Genomic DNA, 16,422 nt, shown 5'->3' on the forward strand with positions numbered 1-16,422 from the left:
ACCCTGGACCCCACTAATCTCATTACAGATTACACCTGTGTGGGAAAGTGGAATTCACTGATGCACAAAATAAATCATTGGGCGCATTAAGCCCATAACCTTCCCAGCAAAGCCATTGATTTCAGCAAGATGCCAGGAGTCCATCAGAAGGCAGGACAGCTGAGCCGAGGGGAATAACTAACATAACTCCGGCCCGCCGCTAGCCTGACTATGTCTGATTGGGTCAAACATCAAAGTATATGAGTGCGTTAAAGCTTTCATCAGCAGCACAAGGTAATGAAATTACTGGCGCCGGTGTCAGCGGCTGAAAAATGCAATATGGTAGGCTCATGTTGCCTATTACGGATCAACACATTGGCTTCCCATGCCCGGAGGGATAAGGATTAATGGCTCTCGTTTAGTAATTGCACAAGCACAGCAAGTCATTCAGCCAATCAGGCATTAGCTTAAACTACTCTAGTTTGTATTAGAGTGATGAAAGCTAATTGCTGATTGGTCGCTCTGTTTTCCAGTGCTAATGCAGCTTTGTTTCTATGTTAGCAAATAGCTTGGAAAGTAAATCCCTAACTTCATTACAGCAGCAAGAATCCTGCTCACCGGCACTGTATCAGCCTTTCTGCTCTGATCCATCATAATAGGATTACTGAGCAATTTAAGCTTATATGTCACTGCTATCCATTATGGGATGAGCGAGCACAGTGCTGCTTAGGGGATCAGGGAAAGGTGTAATAAATGCCTGAACCCCATCTCAGAAACAAAGAACATGGAACCGGGTGACCGAGAAACTGCAATGTTTAGCAGAAGGGGGGCTGGCATTCCCATTCATCCCTTGTTTGTTACAAATGAATGTAAAGCGCTGCATAACTTGCTGGCGATATATAAATAAATGATGATGATGGTAATTCTCCGAAGCTTTAATTCAAATAATTTTAAGACAAATGATACTTGAGAAACGCACTGCCATATTAGCCATGTAAAATGAACTCCTCCTCACCTGTAACCCCAAGACACAGGAAGCAGCTCCTTTATACAGCGCATCTTATTGAAGCTTCTGATTGAAGATGGAGAGAGGGGTAGGCAGAATGTACTGATGCACTGGTTGACAAGTAGTTGTCACCAAACCTTACCCATTGTCTGCCAAGCCAATTTGCCATGTAAGGTTACCCAAGGCCAGAGTCCATATTACATATTTGCCAGTAATTTGTTATCACCTTTTGTTCTGCCCTCAGCACCCCCCAATTCCTGCTCAGAGGTTGTGCCTATCCTTTATGTTACTGCTTTCTACTGATTGCGACAAGGACCAAAGTACTTAAAGCTCCAAACTAACCGGCAGGGGATATCACCCCTTAGGTGGGAGCAAGACATGCAAAGGGGCTGGGGGCATTTAGTTGCAGGGAAACAAGCTCAGGTCTCCCACTGATTTTGTATTATGATTAGCTGTATTATATTTTATAATGTAGTATTGATAATAAAAATAAAGTGCATAATATAAAATGAAATAATTACATTTACATTATATTTGCAATAATTAAAATATATACTATGTACTGGTCCTTGCTTGATACCAGTCCTTGGTGCGAAAAAGGTTGGGGACCACTGCTATATACCATTAGCTGGATCCGTCCCATACCGCCCCTTTACTTCATTGCTCTGCCCCCTCTTGCATCACAACTCTGCCCTTTTATATCATAACCCCACCCCCACATGCTCTGCCCCCTCACCTATTCCCTGGCCAATGTTATAAGTAAAGAAAGTTGGCAACCCTACTGCCGTGCCATCATTACTTATATACCCACTCCTGACACGCCCACCTCTGATGTCACCGGACAGGGCGGGGCTGGCACAAGAATATAAATAAAAGAGGGCAGATGGCCAGAGGTTAATGAAAAGAATGGGCAGGATTTCTAACACAAGGCCTAATTATTTGCCTCATCTTAAAAGTAGGTGCAAATGTGGTTGACCCTTTAAGTTGGCCCCTGACCCTGGAGAGCTGGACAGAATCCACTGTCACTGACCCCGGCAGTCAAAAAACTATATAAATGTAATTGTTACTGTTACCTTGTCTTTCACTCAAACCACTGCCTGGTTACTAGGGTAAACTAGACCCTAGCAACCAGATTGCTGCTGAGCAAAAAACTATATAAAGTGGAACAACCTCTTTAAATACCATGGAATTTGCCAGGATCTATTTTTCCTGAAGAAGTGCCGTCTCATGGCGAGTCACGGCGCTGACACATTTCTTCTTTTAGTCCCTGCGCCGTACGGAATCCAATTATTGGGGAGTGAGTGACAGCAACAGAAATGCCTCCCATTAGATGGGGCTGAGGCTGAAATCCAAACAGATCCCGGTGCATGGGAGCCAGAGGATTAGCCAGCTGTTCCGCTCCTTCTGCCCTCTCAGCACTTTCCCTTTGATGGTTCCGGAAGCGACTTGTGCATATGAAGCTTCTGCAGCGAAAGAAGAGTTAATTTGGCACTGGAAACCCTGGGGGGGGGGGGTCAGACACAGCTTATAGGATAGGAAACACGCTTAAAGGGACAGTGTCATATTCTCATCAGTCCCTGCCCCAGTGGAGCTTACAATCTAAGGTCCCTATCACATTCCCATCAGTCCCTGCCCCAGTGAGCTTACACTCTAAGGTCCCTATCACATTCCCATCAGTCCCTGCCCCAGTGGAGCTTACAATCTAAGGTTCCTATCACATTCCCATCAGTCCCTGCCCCAGTGGAGCTTACAATCTAAGGTCCCTATCACATTCCCATCAGTCCCTGCCCCAGTGGAGCTTACAATCTAAGGTCCCTATCACATTCCCATCAGTCCCTGCCCCAGTGGAGCTTACAATCTAAGGTCCCTATCACATTCCCATCAGTCCCTGCCCCAGTGGAGCTTACAATCTAAGGTCCCTATCACATTCCCATCAGTCCCTGCCCCAGTGGAGCTTACACTCTAAGGTCCCTATCACATTCCCATCAGTCCCTGCCCCAGTGGAGCTTACAATCTAAGGTCCCTATCACAATCCCATCTGTCCTTTCCCCAGTGGAGCTTACAATCTAAGGTGCCTATCACATTCCCATCAGCCCCTGCCCCAGTGAGCTTACAATCTAAGGTCCCTATCACATTCCCATCAGTCCCTGCCCCAGTGAGCTTAAAATCTAAGGTTCCTATCACATTCCCATCAGTCCCTGCCCCAATGAGCTTACAATCTAAGGTCCCTATCACATTCCCATCAGTCCCTGCCCCAATGAGCTTACAATCTAAGGTTCCTATCATATTCCCATCAGTTCCTGCCCCAGGGAGCTTACAATCTAACCTCCCTATCACATTCCCATCAGTCCCTGCCCCAGTGGAGCTTACAATCTAAGGCCCCTATCACATTCCCATCAGTCCCTGCCCCAGTGGAGCTTACAATCTAACCTCCCTATCACATTCCCATCAGTCCCTGCCCCAGTGGAGCTTACAATATAACCTCCCTATCACATTCCCATCAGTCCCTGCCCCAGTGGAGCTTACAATATAACCTCCCTATCACATTCCCATCAGTCCCTGCCCCAGTGGAGCTTACAATCTAAGGCCCCTATCACATTCCCATCAGTCCCTGCCCCAGTGGAGCTTACAATCTAAGGCCCCTATCACATTCCCATCAGTCCCTGCCCCAGTGGAGCTTACAATCTAAGGTTCTAATATCTAACATTTGGGATTTGTCTGAATCCCTAAGAAGTGGATTTGGTGCATCCCTACATAATTTACACTATTATTTTAAACCAACTAAGATTTGATGCCACAAGTCATTGGGCCTCATACTATAAAGTTATAAGGACCTGTCCCCACTGCCAGAGGCACTGTTCCCTCTAAGCTGTGCGCGTGTGCGCGCGCACACGACTTTCCGAACCCGCGCACACAAATTAAAATAGCGCGCACAAAAATTAAATTTTTGTAACTTGATTTAGACAAACTGAAAGACCTGCGCAAAAATGCCCATAACTGAACTCCAACAAACATTCTGTAGCGCACAAAAATTTAATCTTGCTTTAAAATGCGCACGGATGATATTTTTTGCGCACACAGCCTATAAAAAATTAGAGGGAACGTTGGCCAGAGGGCCCCAATTATTAGCCCAATGGTTACCTGGGGCCCTGGGTGGTGGGCCCTACCAACTAGTAAAATGGAGGCCCAATGAAATACAAATAACCCCTGCATGCATGGCCATGATACTGACCCACCCTGGCCATTCCCTAAAAATAGCAAACTCCAGCCCTGATCTGCTCAGCCACTCCCCAGTTATGCTAAACTCTGCCCACAAGACTTCCTAACCCCACCCACTTGATGTGCAAGCTCCACCCCTTTTGCAGCTTGTGTATGAAGTGTCCCCATCTTTAGGCCCCCCACTCTGCCATGGAGCCTCTGACTACAGTACCCCCTGTATCCCCCTAATGGGGACTCTGCAAGAAGTAAAGGTTAGTGTGGCCCTAAAATAATAATTCTGTGGGGCCCACTAGCTTCGGCATTGAATGAAAGGGAACCAACAGCTGCTCCGAGTGAGGAGATGGGGAATAGGGAGAGAGTTTTGGGATCCAGAATTCTGTATTTTGTTCTCCCTTTTTACCTTCCATGCAAATGATAAAGCCTCAGGCATCTAAATCCGTTTCCTCTCGCCGGCAGGACGCGCCGGTAATTTCCTAGGGGAAATACGGGGAAACCATCAGAATCTAAAGCACCACACAAATATTTAATTAAAGCATAAACTCCGATATAAAGCCGGCACAAGGTTACTGCAAGTTCATCCCACTTCGTTAATCCTCGCTCGTTTGCCGAATCTCATTATCCACATTTACAGGTGATAATAAATACGGAAAATATGTTAACCCCTTGCCTTCCTTCCCCCCGGGGTAATGCCTGGATATTCTGTTATCACTGACACAATGATGCCCAGTTATGTAGAAGAATAAAACAAATAGTAAGGGGGCCCGAGCTCACAAATACAGTGGCACAGGCTCAGTCATATTACTGGGACCCAAAGCAAATGCTGCTCTCTGTATAACACTTTGCAGTTGGTCTTCAATATTTATTTTTTATAGTTTGGGAATTATTTGCCTCCCCTTCAGCATCTTTCCAGCTCTCAAATGAGGGTCACGGACCCAGGCAGCAAAAAAAACTATTGCTCCCTGAACTTACAATTGTTACTTTTTATGCCTTACCTTTCTATTCAGACCCCCTCCTGTCTGTCATTCACTGCCTGGTTGCTAAGGTAAACAAGACCCTAGCAACCAGATAGCTTCTGAAATGCCAAACTGGAGAGCTGCTGAACAATAAGCTAGAAAAATCACAAATAATGAAAAATGAAAACCAATCGTACATTCTCTATATCATACTAAAAATTAAATCAAAGGCTCCTGTATACAGTATAATTTATTATTCAGGGTTAAAGCATGCTGGGAGCTGTAGTCCAGCATCATCAGATTTGTATTCTTTAGTGTCTTCATCCCAAAACTGATTTTATTTTATTTATTTATTTTGGATAATTCAAGAAAATGTAATGGAAATGTAAAGAAGAAAAGCCATAATAACTTTGCAAGGCATTGTGGGAAATGGAGGCACTGTAGAAAATGGACTCTGAGCTGGAAGGGAGAAGACCATTGCTCTATTGCAGGAACAGCGGTGCAGAAAGAGGCAAATAACATTAAAAGCACTGAAAATCTGCAATTGGTGTTGCCATCTTTGCTTGTGGTTAAACCTTAACAAACGGGGCAGGGAAACTGGCATTGGGGTAGGGCAGTGATGCTGGGGGTAGGGCAGTGATGCTGGGGGTGTGGCCTGATGACATCAGCCCCAGGGCACAATTATTATTATTATTATTATTATTATTAACATTTATTTATAAAGCGCCAACATATCCCGCAGTGCTGTACAATAAGTGGGTTTCATACATTGGACATACAGAGTAACATATAAAGCAATCAGTAACCGATACAAGAGGGGAAGAGGGCCCTGCCCAAAAGAGCTTACAATCTACAATGATGTCAGGCGGGGTTATTGCATCACTTAGATACAATTGGCTGGATTTCTGTCCAGTTTTCTCAAGTTTTGGCAGCCCTTTGAAAAACTGGGATGTCCAGTTCAAAACCACACGGATAGTGACCCTAGCTCTGTCTATATTCTGCCTGGTGCGTATGTCCAATCTTTTCATTAAAGGTATGGGATCCGTTATACAGAAACCAGTTATCCAAAAAGCTCTGGAATACTGTAATGCTAATTTAGAAAATTCCTAGTTTTGACTGATTTGCTTTTCCTTTCTGCAATAATAAGAAATTAATTGTATGTCATGATAACTAAGCTGTGTTAATAAAAAATACCATAAGTATCTTGATATTTGAATGTTTTTTATTTATTTGGATTATTGTTGTGGACTTTACAAGGCTGAAAACTGACAGCTGAGAACTGAACAGGCCTAAGAAAATCCTAAGGGTCCAGGTCAAAACCGAACAGGTGACAACCCCCTCTGCAATTAATGTATATCAGAAAGTTGCTAAGGATGAGATTTTCTTTCAATAGGCACAATGTTATTGTAGGGCTTACGTCCCCTTTAATTTGCTATTTTTCTTGATTTTAATTCCAGGTGGGAGGAATCATTTTATTATGCAATGTGCAAAGTGGTAAAAAAAATATGGGCATCTCCGTACTGTTTGCTCTTCCTGTAGGTTGTGCCGTAAAGTGCAGCTTCTGGGTGGGAGGGAAAGTGTTGCACCTGTATTCGGCAGCACTGGGTGGCACAAGGGTGCCCCTGCACCCCAATACCCGATGGAATCCAGTGCATGGTACAGAGCTCGGCCTCAGACTGTTGTGCCCACTGCAAGGGTAACTGAGCCCATGTGTCTTGCCAAAATAAAATGAATAAAATAAAGGGTCTTTTGATTGAAGAGAGAGTTTTCTAGTGTCTGACTGATTGCTGCTGACTCAGCCTTACTCAGAACATGTGTTCCTGGACCTTCTTTGTCCGACAAGACTGTGTATATGACCCAAACTGGGTGACTCAAGGAATTCCCATCCAAGAGCTTTGTCACAGGGATGAGAAGCTTAGGCAGCACAATGCCAATTCAGCTGCATTGATTCATTCAGTTAAACGTGCCCAAGCAGAAGAGCGCCCCCAGCTGCCTGTGACATGCACTCACACCTCACTGCCTTGGCAATAGTCTTAGGTCCCTCAAGCCCCTTTGCCTTCCCCAAGGTGGGGGGAGGGAGATAAGGGGGTGTAGAGGAGCCTGTTACATACAGCTTTGGAATAAGTAATACTTTGGCATAACTTTGCCATTTGTCAGCCAGTGGGCTCGCTTTGCACATTTACTCGTCAATCTAAATTTAACTCAGCATTTGGCCCTGCAACCTGGCAGGCTGTGATTCAGTAGAAGTCGGCAGGCATGGCTAAGTGATATTCCTAAGCCCAAACCTTACTGCACACAATTATTATAATTAATCTGTCTTCATGGTGATCCTTAATAGCGAGGTGATCTCAGGCTCAGGATCAGAGGACATGCATCATAAGGAGTCATTAGGAATGGAGACCCTCATCTGATATCAGAGGCCTTCGGTGCAAGGTAAGTTAGACTGTGCCTGGGGCTGCCGTACTGTCTGTGTTATACACCATCAGCATTTGTACGGAATGTAGTGCCGTCCAGTGGTCCATCTTGCTCTTAACAAGGGCTATGAAGTTTAGCAGACAGAGGCTGTGGCTGGGGAATAACAAGATGGGCATCTAAAGGATGGATCCTCCTGATTGGATGACTTGATTGTCACACCCCTGATGTCCAGCACTGACTTTATTAAAGGGGATGTTCACCTTTGAGTTAACTTTTAATATGATGATGAGAGTGATATTCTGAGACAATTTATGATTGATCTTTATTTTCTATTATTTACAGTTTTTTCATTATTTCAATTCTTGTTCAGCAGCTCTCCAGTTTGGAGTGTCAGCAGCTATCTGATTGCTAGGGTCCAAATTACCTTGGCAACAGGGGAATAGTTTGAATGAGAGACTGGTATATGAATGTGAAAAGACCCGAATAAACAAACAAGTAACAACAACAATAAAACTGTAGCCTCACAGAGCAATCGTTTTTTTGGCTGCCGGGGTCAGTGATCCCCCCATTCGAAAGCTGCAAAGAGTTAGAAAAAAGAGGCAAATAATAAAAAAATATTAAAAATAAATAATGAAGACCAATTGAGAAGTTGTTTAGAATTGGCCATTCTATAACATACTAGAACTTAACGGTGAACCGCCCCTTTAGTGAGTACATATGGACACAGCAGGGCAGCTTGATAACAAGTGACATACTTTATATCAATGTTGGTCACCTTTTAGAGCAGTTGTCATTATGCTTATCTGGCACAGGTTCAGACCGGGGGATACAGGGCCCACCAGGGATTCTGCCTCAGGGGCCCCTGCACCCCCCAATGGCCCTGTGGCGTGTCTGGGGTAGGAGACGGTGGTTCAAGGGAGCGCCCTAGGGGGATCAGATCTGGGCAGCTGGGGCCCACCGGGTTTTTTCCCGGTTTCCAGGCCAAGTCCGACGCTGATCTGGTATGTGCCTGTGCAATGCCCTGAGCAACTAATGAGACCTCAAGTGGCATTTACTTTACCAGGCACAGGGTGCAAAGTGCAGTTTTCAGGAACCAATCACAATGTTTTCTAACCCACAGTCATTCTTCCCAGAATTCCTTGTTTTGCAACCACGCTCTTATTTGCTTACGCCACAGTTGCCCCAGATGCATAAAAATGAGCACAATTATTGTATGTGTGTGTGCGTTTTATCACAAATTGGGTACAAGTTGCTGCTAGTTGTTGGCAAGTTATTTTTATGGCCCAAGTCTTGGCACAATCCACCGTGGGAACCCTGGAATAGAATTACCTTGACTTTCGGCATAGTCATAGCGCCAGGGTTCCCCAGTGCCAGTAGGAACACCTACACACAATTCAGCAAAAGGATGGGCACAATGGCGCTTGGGGCAACTATATAGAAGTGCAAGGTGTGTGTTTGGCAGCTAATACCTTTAAAAGGGTAGTTCACCTTTAAATTAACTTTTAGTATGCTGTAGACAATTCTGAGACAATTTGCAATTGGTCTTCAGTTTTTATGTTTTATGGTTTTTTCATCAGCTATCTGGTTGCTAGGGTGCAACTTACCCTAGCAACTAGGCAGTAGTTTGAACAAGAGTAGGGCAAATGAATAGAAGAGATAATTAATTAAAAGTAACAATAACATTGTAGCCTAACGGGGCAATCATTTTTTGGCTGCCATAAGGAGAATTTTTAATTTCCGCTATAATAAATATTGCTTATTTATATTGACTTTGTGCTCCCTGAGCTTATATTCTGTTTTATGTCAATGAATGAACAGAATATTTAGATGGGTCTGATTTTGTTTTATGGCAGGGATTTTCCCACCAAAAATCTTACCAAGACCAGTAATGCATTAATATTTACCCCAGAGGTCTCAACCCACCTCCATGCTAGGGCAGGAATGGGTAGAATGGCGCATGAAACAATGTGAATTAGTGTAATTCCCCTTAGAGAAATGACAGGTATTTCTTTCTTGTAGAATATCAGCAGCGTGGGATCAGGCATGAGGGGGAGTGCTCCAGGCTGGGCATTCCAAGTACACAAACAGCCCCCCCCACAGGCCCAATAAATAGTGTCTATGGCATCTTACAGCAGCCCTTCTGGTATTTGCACAGCCCCTGTAAACTGATTTACCCTCCCACAGGGAATGTACAGGGGGGTCCTTTACTTTTCACCCTCTCGTTGCACAAAAATGTCCAACACGTCAGGAGTGTTAGAGATTTCTCAGCAGATTTGCCCCTGCCCAGTGCTCAGTTGGATATCTGTCTTCTGTGCCAAAAGTGCCCATGCAGTGCCCATGCAGGCAAAGTGCAAACATTTTTTTTTTCACTTTGCACTCTGAGTGGGGCATTGTAAATGAGTTATATGATCTATGATTACATGAATGGCAATACACAAAGTGCAATCTATGGTATAGGAATTGCATGTAGGATAGCATAAAATATGAAATGCCTGAATACCTAAAACTGCAGTACAAACTTTAATTTAGCTATCTGTACGCTGCCCACAGTGCCCCAGCAAATTGGCAGAAAGTAAAAATGTTATAACCCAGAACAAGAACAACAAAAAAAAAAGAATATTTTTATATACAGAATTTCTGTGATTTGTATGGGGAAGAACCTATTTAAATGATCCAATGTAAAGGAATAGCATCCATAGAGGGAACCTGAGAATAATTTTCCCTGTGCTGTAACTTTAAATTGAATTTGGGTTCAGCCATAATCACACAAAGAAACTCTATATCCTTCCTTAGACATTTTATATTAAAGGGGACATACACCTTCTTTAAGGCTCTGCTGCTCCCCCTAGCACTCCAAAATAGTAATAGGTACCCCATGTACAGATTGCAGGTTGACCAGTGAGTATACTCCTTACCAGCTCTACTTCATGTTACATATTGGGATTACTGTGCATTTTTTGCTCGCACTATTACCCTGCAATTAAACTTCATAAGGGCAGATATACTGTAGTTCTGCTTAGGTGATGGGAGCAAGAAAAAATGTTTATTATGCCCCCAACATGTTTTTACCCTTGATAATGTTAAAAGATTCTGGGATATGTAGCCCAGCACCTGTGGCACCTTCTTTCCCTGAGGTATGAGCACCTAATGCAGTGATCCCCAACCAGTGGCTCGCCAGTAACATGTTGCTCACCAACCCCTTGGATGTTGCTCCCAGTGGCCCCAAAGCAGGGCCTTATTTTTGAATTCTTGGCTTGGAGGCAAGTTTTGGTTGCATAAAAACCCAATAAAATGCCTAAAAGAGCCTTCTGTAGGCTGCCAGTCCACATGGGGCCTATTAGCCAATTTTTGCTCTTATTGGCACCACAAGGAACCATTTTTATGCATGTGTTGCTTCCCAACCCTTTTTCCATTTGAATGTGGCTCACGAGTATAAAAGGTTGGGGATCCCTGACCTAATGTAAGGACTCTTTGGTCTGGGACCACCGCCTTTTAAGTAGGCAGGGCTAATTGAAGCTTGTAGCCAATGAAAGCATGAGAAGAGTTGCATTTAAATGTTCGAATAGTCACATTATAAAGCAAGAGAAGCTTGTTTGGAATCTCATGCATTCAACTAGTTCTTCTGTAACAGTAATATCATATGGACCATACCATTGCTTCTCCCCCTGTTCTTACCCATGTGCCCTAGCAGGTGTTAATTATTATTGTTATTATTATTATTATTACTATTACCCAAGTAGTAGAAACATAAACCAATTTACTCAGCGAGACTTTGACTGAAAGGGAATCCGTGTTTAATCATTCATTTCTGAAGCCCTAAGTAGTGACTCAGCGTCCTGCTATGTAACCCCTACTCATACAGATGCCAGTATCAGTGACCCGGTGTTACTACAGGATAAGCAGCTCATAACTGACCCATATCACTTTCTGTACAATATCTCAACCACAAAGAGTTGCTTCTGGGTGCTGGGTGCTGGCAATGCATCACTATTAGTTGTATCACAAGAGGTTTTCTCAATCATTCAGCCTGGTTCAGCATTAGCTCTGCTCTAGGAAATGGGTCCTTTTATGTATCTTAAGTGCAATAAATGGCCAAGAGCTTCATACAAGAGCTTCATACAACATAATTACTGTAAGGGTAATGGAACGTGTTATATTTGGCCGATATCCACAAGCAATTGCAGATACTTTTAGTATAAAGGAGCTACACACAGTCAATGTGGTATGCCCTGCAACCAATCGGCCCATTGGCCAAATAGAGTGTGAGCTTAAAAGGGGCAACACATGGCATGGCCACCTTTCTAGTGTTCAGAAAATTTGTGAATTATGGAAGCAGCTTAGACTCCTCTTTACTCCCTCATCTGCCGATGCATCAAGAATTGGCCAACATGGCGTCTCTACAGATGTTCCAACCTGCCCACTTATCAAAACAACCAGTAATCACAGCTCATGAATCTCAGTCACAATCAGTGGGCCACATGTACAAATAATTGTATGAAGCTTTTATTTCATTTTATGGCCTGTTTAAGTCTACAGAGGGTACTTTGGCACAGTGGTTTTGGTAACAAATAAGAAGATAAAAGTAACTTTAAGTTCTCGTAGCACAAAGACAATAATAATTTACAATAATGCGTTTTAAAAATGTTGTATTTGGCTACAATAAAGATTCTTTCATTTTTTTCTTTGCCCTTTAGTGGCCCTTTAAGAGTTTAATGGCAGCAGAGAAGTACCAGTTCCCAGCAAGCTCTGGGCTGACATTGTGCTGATCCGTGGAGTAAAGTGTGTTCTTGGCCCTTGCAGAGTTATGAATCATTCATCTTTCGATGGGAAGATATCCAAATCCTTGAGATCTCCTATTGATGTGGTCAGGTGCTTTTGGTAGAACAATCCGTGACATGACTTGACCTACCAATAAGTGTCACCTAACATCCAGTTTATTTTTCTTTTAAAGGGCCAGTATACCTTCATTTCTGTTATTTCCATTATACTTATTCTCTAGTCATTTTTTTTCTCTCAAAAGCAAAGTGTAGGTTAATGTATATTACTTATTAATTATTATTTTTGTATATTACTTATTAATTATTATTTGTGATGAGCTTTCATTGCTGTTGTAGAGAGCTATACCACAATAGGAGAGATTGAGGACCAATATTGTCCCCAGTTAACTTGGATGTTACCCTACTGCACAAAAGTGGTGACAGTGATGATTTTACTGTGAGGGGGTGGCTTCAGTCTATCCCATGTTTATTTTGTTTTATTTCATTTATGGAATCATGTGACACCTTCCTGATTTTGAGGAGTAGGAAGTACTATATTCATTTTGGGACCTTATATGGCTGGAGAATCTGTGGTAGGCGTTTATCTGATAATGGATATTTCCATTATTAACATTTATTTATAAAGTGCCAACATATTCCGCAGCCCTGTGACATTATGGCTTTATTCAAGATTAATAATGTAGGATCTAGATTAGTGGCCCCCAAACTGTGTGGTTGGCTACCCTGGCCTTGGCTGAAGCCTTCTTAAGGTGAAACTTAGGGAGAATCCCCATATGGATAGTGCTGTAAGCCTGGACTGAAGGACAATGAAAATGAAATTTAGAGAGAATTAAGACCATGTTGTTGTAAAGCCAAAGGGACACTGACCAAATTTTGAAAGTTAAAAGCAAGCTCAAACCAAAAGTCCATTAAACACTTTTCTACAACATTTCAGTCTGTAGCGCAGGTCCCGAGAGGTACATTTTCTCTGGAGAAAATCCATTACATATCCCCCATTAGTAATAACAGGCTGAAGGACCAGAGGTCAACCAAGAGCTCAATTCCTCAACTATAACTGGTCTTATCTCACTGTCCTCATGAAACTAAGCGGTGGATACTGAGGATTTATGTTAAAATGATGTAACTAAACTATGTGAATGTGTATTCTGTGTAGGGTTCCCTCCTGCTTTCAGCACAAGAATTATAGTTATAGGGTTATAAGGATCCAGTTTGGCCTGTCCTATGGTATCAAACAAAGTCTGGAATATCCTCAAATACATGCATTTACCTCTGAAGGCATGCCAATATACATATACAGGTATGGGACCTGTTATCCAAAATGCTTAGGACCTGGGGTTTCCGGATAAGGGATTTTTCCGTAATTTGGATCTCCATAACTTGTCTGCTAAAAATCATTTAAATATTAAATAAACCCAATAGGACGGTTCTGCCCCCAATAAGGGGTAATTATATCTTAGTTGGGATCAAGTACAGGTACTGTTTTATTATTACAGAGAAAAGGGAATCATTTAACCATTAAATAAACCCAATAGGGCTGTTCTGCCCCCAATAAGGGGTAATTATATCTTAGTTGGGATCAAGTACAGGTACTGTTTTATTATTACAGAGAAAAGGGAATCATTTAACCATGAAATAAACCCAATAGGGCTGTTCTGCCCCCAATAAGGGGTAATTATATCTTAGTTGGGATCAAGTACAGGTACTGTTTTATTATTACAGAGAAAAGGGAATGATTTAACCATTAAATAAACCCAATAGGGCTGTTCTGCCCCCAATAAGGGGTAATTATATCTTAGTTGGGATCAAGTACAGGTACTGTTTTATTATTACAGAGAAAAGGGAAATCATTTTTAAAAATTAGAATTATTTGCTTATAACAGAGTCTATGGAAGACGGGCTTTCCATAATTTGGAACTTTCTGGATAATGGGTTTCCGGATAAGGGATCCCATACCTGTAACATAATTTTTGCACTTTGTCCTTTGCCCTGTTAGAAAATGAGACTCACAGTCACACCGGCCACTTCTAAGAAAAAAGAAAACAATGACTTCATTGAATATCAGCTCCTCTGTTGCCGATCCAGCTTGCAATTAGCCCTCTCACCCACACTAAACCTCATCCTAATTATATCCCTTTTATAGATGTCGTTCTTATATGTAGGAACACTTGTGGCAATTTCTCATTAGGGTTGTGCAGAGAATCTCATATAGAAATGACTCAGTTTACAGTGAGTGAGCCTTTGGCTGGGGTTTAAGAATGGGTTGGACGTGTTTCTAGCGAGAAAGGGAATTGTTAGTCATGACTATTAATTACATTCAGTGGTGATTGATCCATGGCTAGGGGGTCAGAAAGGAATTACTCTTGGTTAAAACGGTTCAAGTGCTGCTGGTGGGGGGTAGGTATACATATGCTGCTTTTAACCCCTTTCATTATTGCCAAAAGGGCTGGGCTGCTGGACAAGGGCCCCCACCCTAGTCGTGCACCCCGTTCCTGACAGTTGTTTCGTACACTTGCGGCCTTCAGACCCCCCCCCCGGGCAATTTTAAACCAACTAGCTGCTATGCTTCAGTGCTCCAAGGTAGTAGTTTATTAACCCTGTCATGTGCAGAAAAACTACAAATTCCAACTTGTACCAAGGCCTTCATTCAAGCTGCACCTCTTGCTGGAGCCTGGGGCTAAAAATGTTGGGCTAACATATTACATCCTATCAAGCCTTAGAAGAAATCCAATGGATATAAAGAAAAAATGTACCCCCAGAATGAATACAGATAGTTTATATCATATTAAGTGGCCTATTAAAGAAAGCTTACCAAACTGGAATATATATACAGGTATATACAGGTATCCAGAATGCGCGGGACCAAGGGTATTCTGGATAAGGGGTCTTTCTGTAATTTGGATCTCCATACCTTAAAGGAAAAAGAAAGGTAAAGTCACTTGGGGGTGCCAAAATGTTAGGCACCCCCAAGTGACTTTAACCGCCTACCTTTTACCCCGGGCTGGTGCCGCTGTCAGGAGAAAATAGCACCAGCCCGGGGTAGCTGCCGGCGCTTCCTCCTTCCGGCTTCGCTGCGCGCGCATGCGCAGTAGAGTGAAAAGCCGAACTTAAACATTTAAGTCGGCTTTTTCGCTCTACTGTGCATGCCCGGCCACCGGCAGTTTAGGAAGTGGAAGGCGGAAGGAGGAAGTGCTGCGCTCCAGGTGCCCCGGGCTGGTGCTATTTTCTCCTAACAGAGGCACCAGCCCGGGGTACAAGGTAAGCGGTTAAAGTCACTTGGGGGTGTCTAACATTTTGGCACCCCCAAGTGACTTTGCCTTTCCTTCCCCTTTAAGTCTACTAAAAAATCAATAACACATTAATTAAACCCAATAGGATTGTTTTGCACCCAATAAGGATTAATTATATCTTAGTTGGGATCAAGTACAGGTACTGTTTTATTATTACAGAGAAAAGGGAATCATTTAACCATTAAATAAACCCAATAGGGCTGTTCTGCCCCCAATAAGGGGTAATTATATCTTAGTTGGGATCAAGTACAGGTACTGTTTTATTATTACAGAGAAAAGGGAATCATTTAACCATTAAATAAACCCAATAGGGCTGTTTTGCCTCCAATAAGGGGTAATTATATCTTAGTTGGGATCAAGTACAGGTACTGTTTTATTATTACAGAGAAAAGGGAATCATTTAACCATTAAATAAACCCAATAGGGCTGTTCTGCCCCAATAAGGGGTAATTATATCTTAGTTGGGATCAATTACAAGGTACTGTTTTATTATTACAGAGAAAAGGGAATCAGTTTTAAAATTCTGAATTATTTGATTAAAATGGAGTCTATGGGAGATGGCCTTTCCGTAATTCGGAGATTTCTGGATAATGGGTTTCCGGATAAGGGATCCCATACCTGTATCAGTAATTTATTTTGTGATGGGCTGTGTGCTTCCTCAGAGAGATCAGCTGACAGGAAATAATGCAATAGGCGTGTTTGTGTGCACCGTGAATTGCATGATCCCAAGGGGCGGCCCTTTGTACTTAAAATGGCAGTTTTCTATTAAGGATTACCCAATGGTA

At 42.7% G+C, this 16,422-nt stretch overlaps 1 protein-coding gene across 1 annotated transcript in view; it reads left to right on the forward strand.

Moving 5' to 3' along the window:
• Positions 1–7,352: 7,352 nt before the first annotated feature.
• itgb6 (integrin subunit beta 6) overlaps positions 7,353–16,422 on the forward strand; it is a gene marked incomplete at its 3' end in the record, with an annotated part of 63,014 nt that continues 53,944 nt past the window's right edge. The window contains 1 exon segment of the mRNA NM_001097306.1: positions 7,353–7,590.

Source organism: Xenopus tropicalis, chromosome 9, assembly GCF_000004195.4.
Source record: "Xenopus tropicalis strain Nigerian chromosome 9, UCB_Xtro_10.0, whole genome shotgun sequence".
Classification (NCBI taxonomy): domain Eukaryota; kingdom Metazoa; phylum Chordata; class Amphibia; order Anura; family Pipidae; genus Xenopus; species Xenopus tropicalis.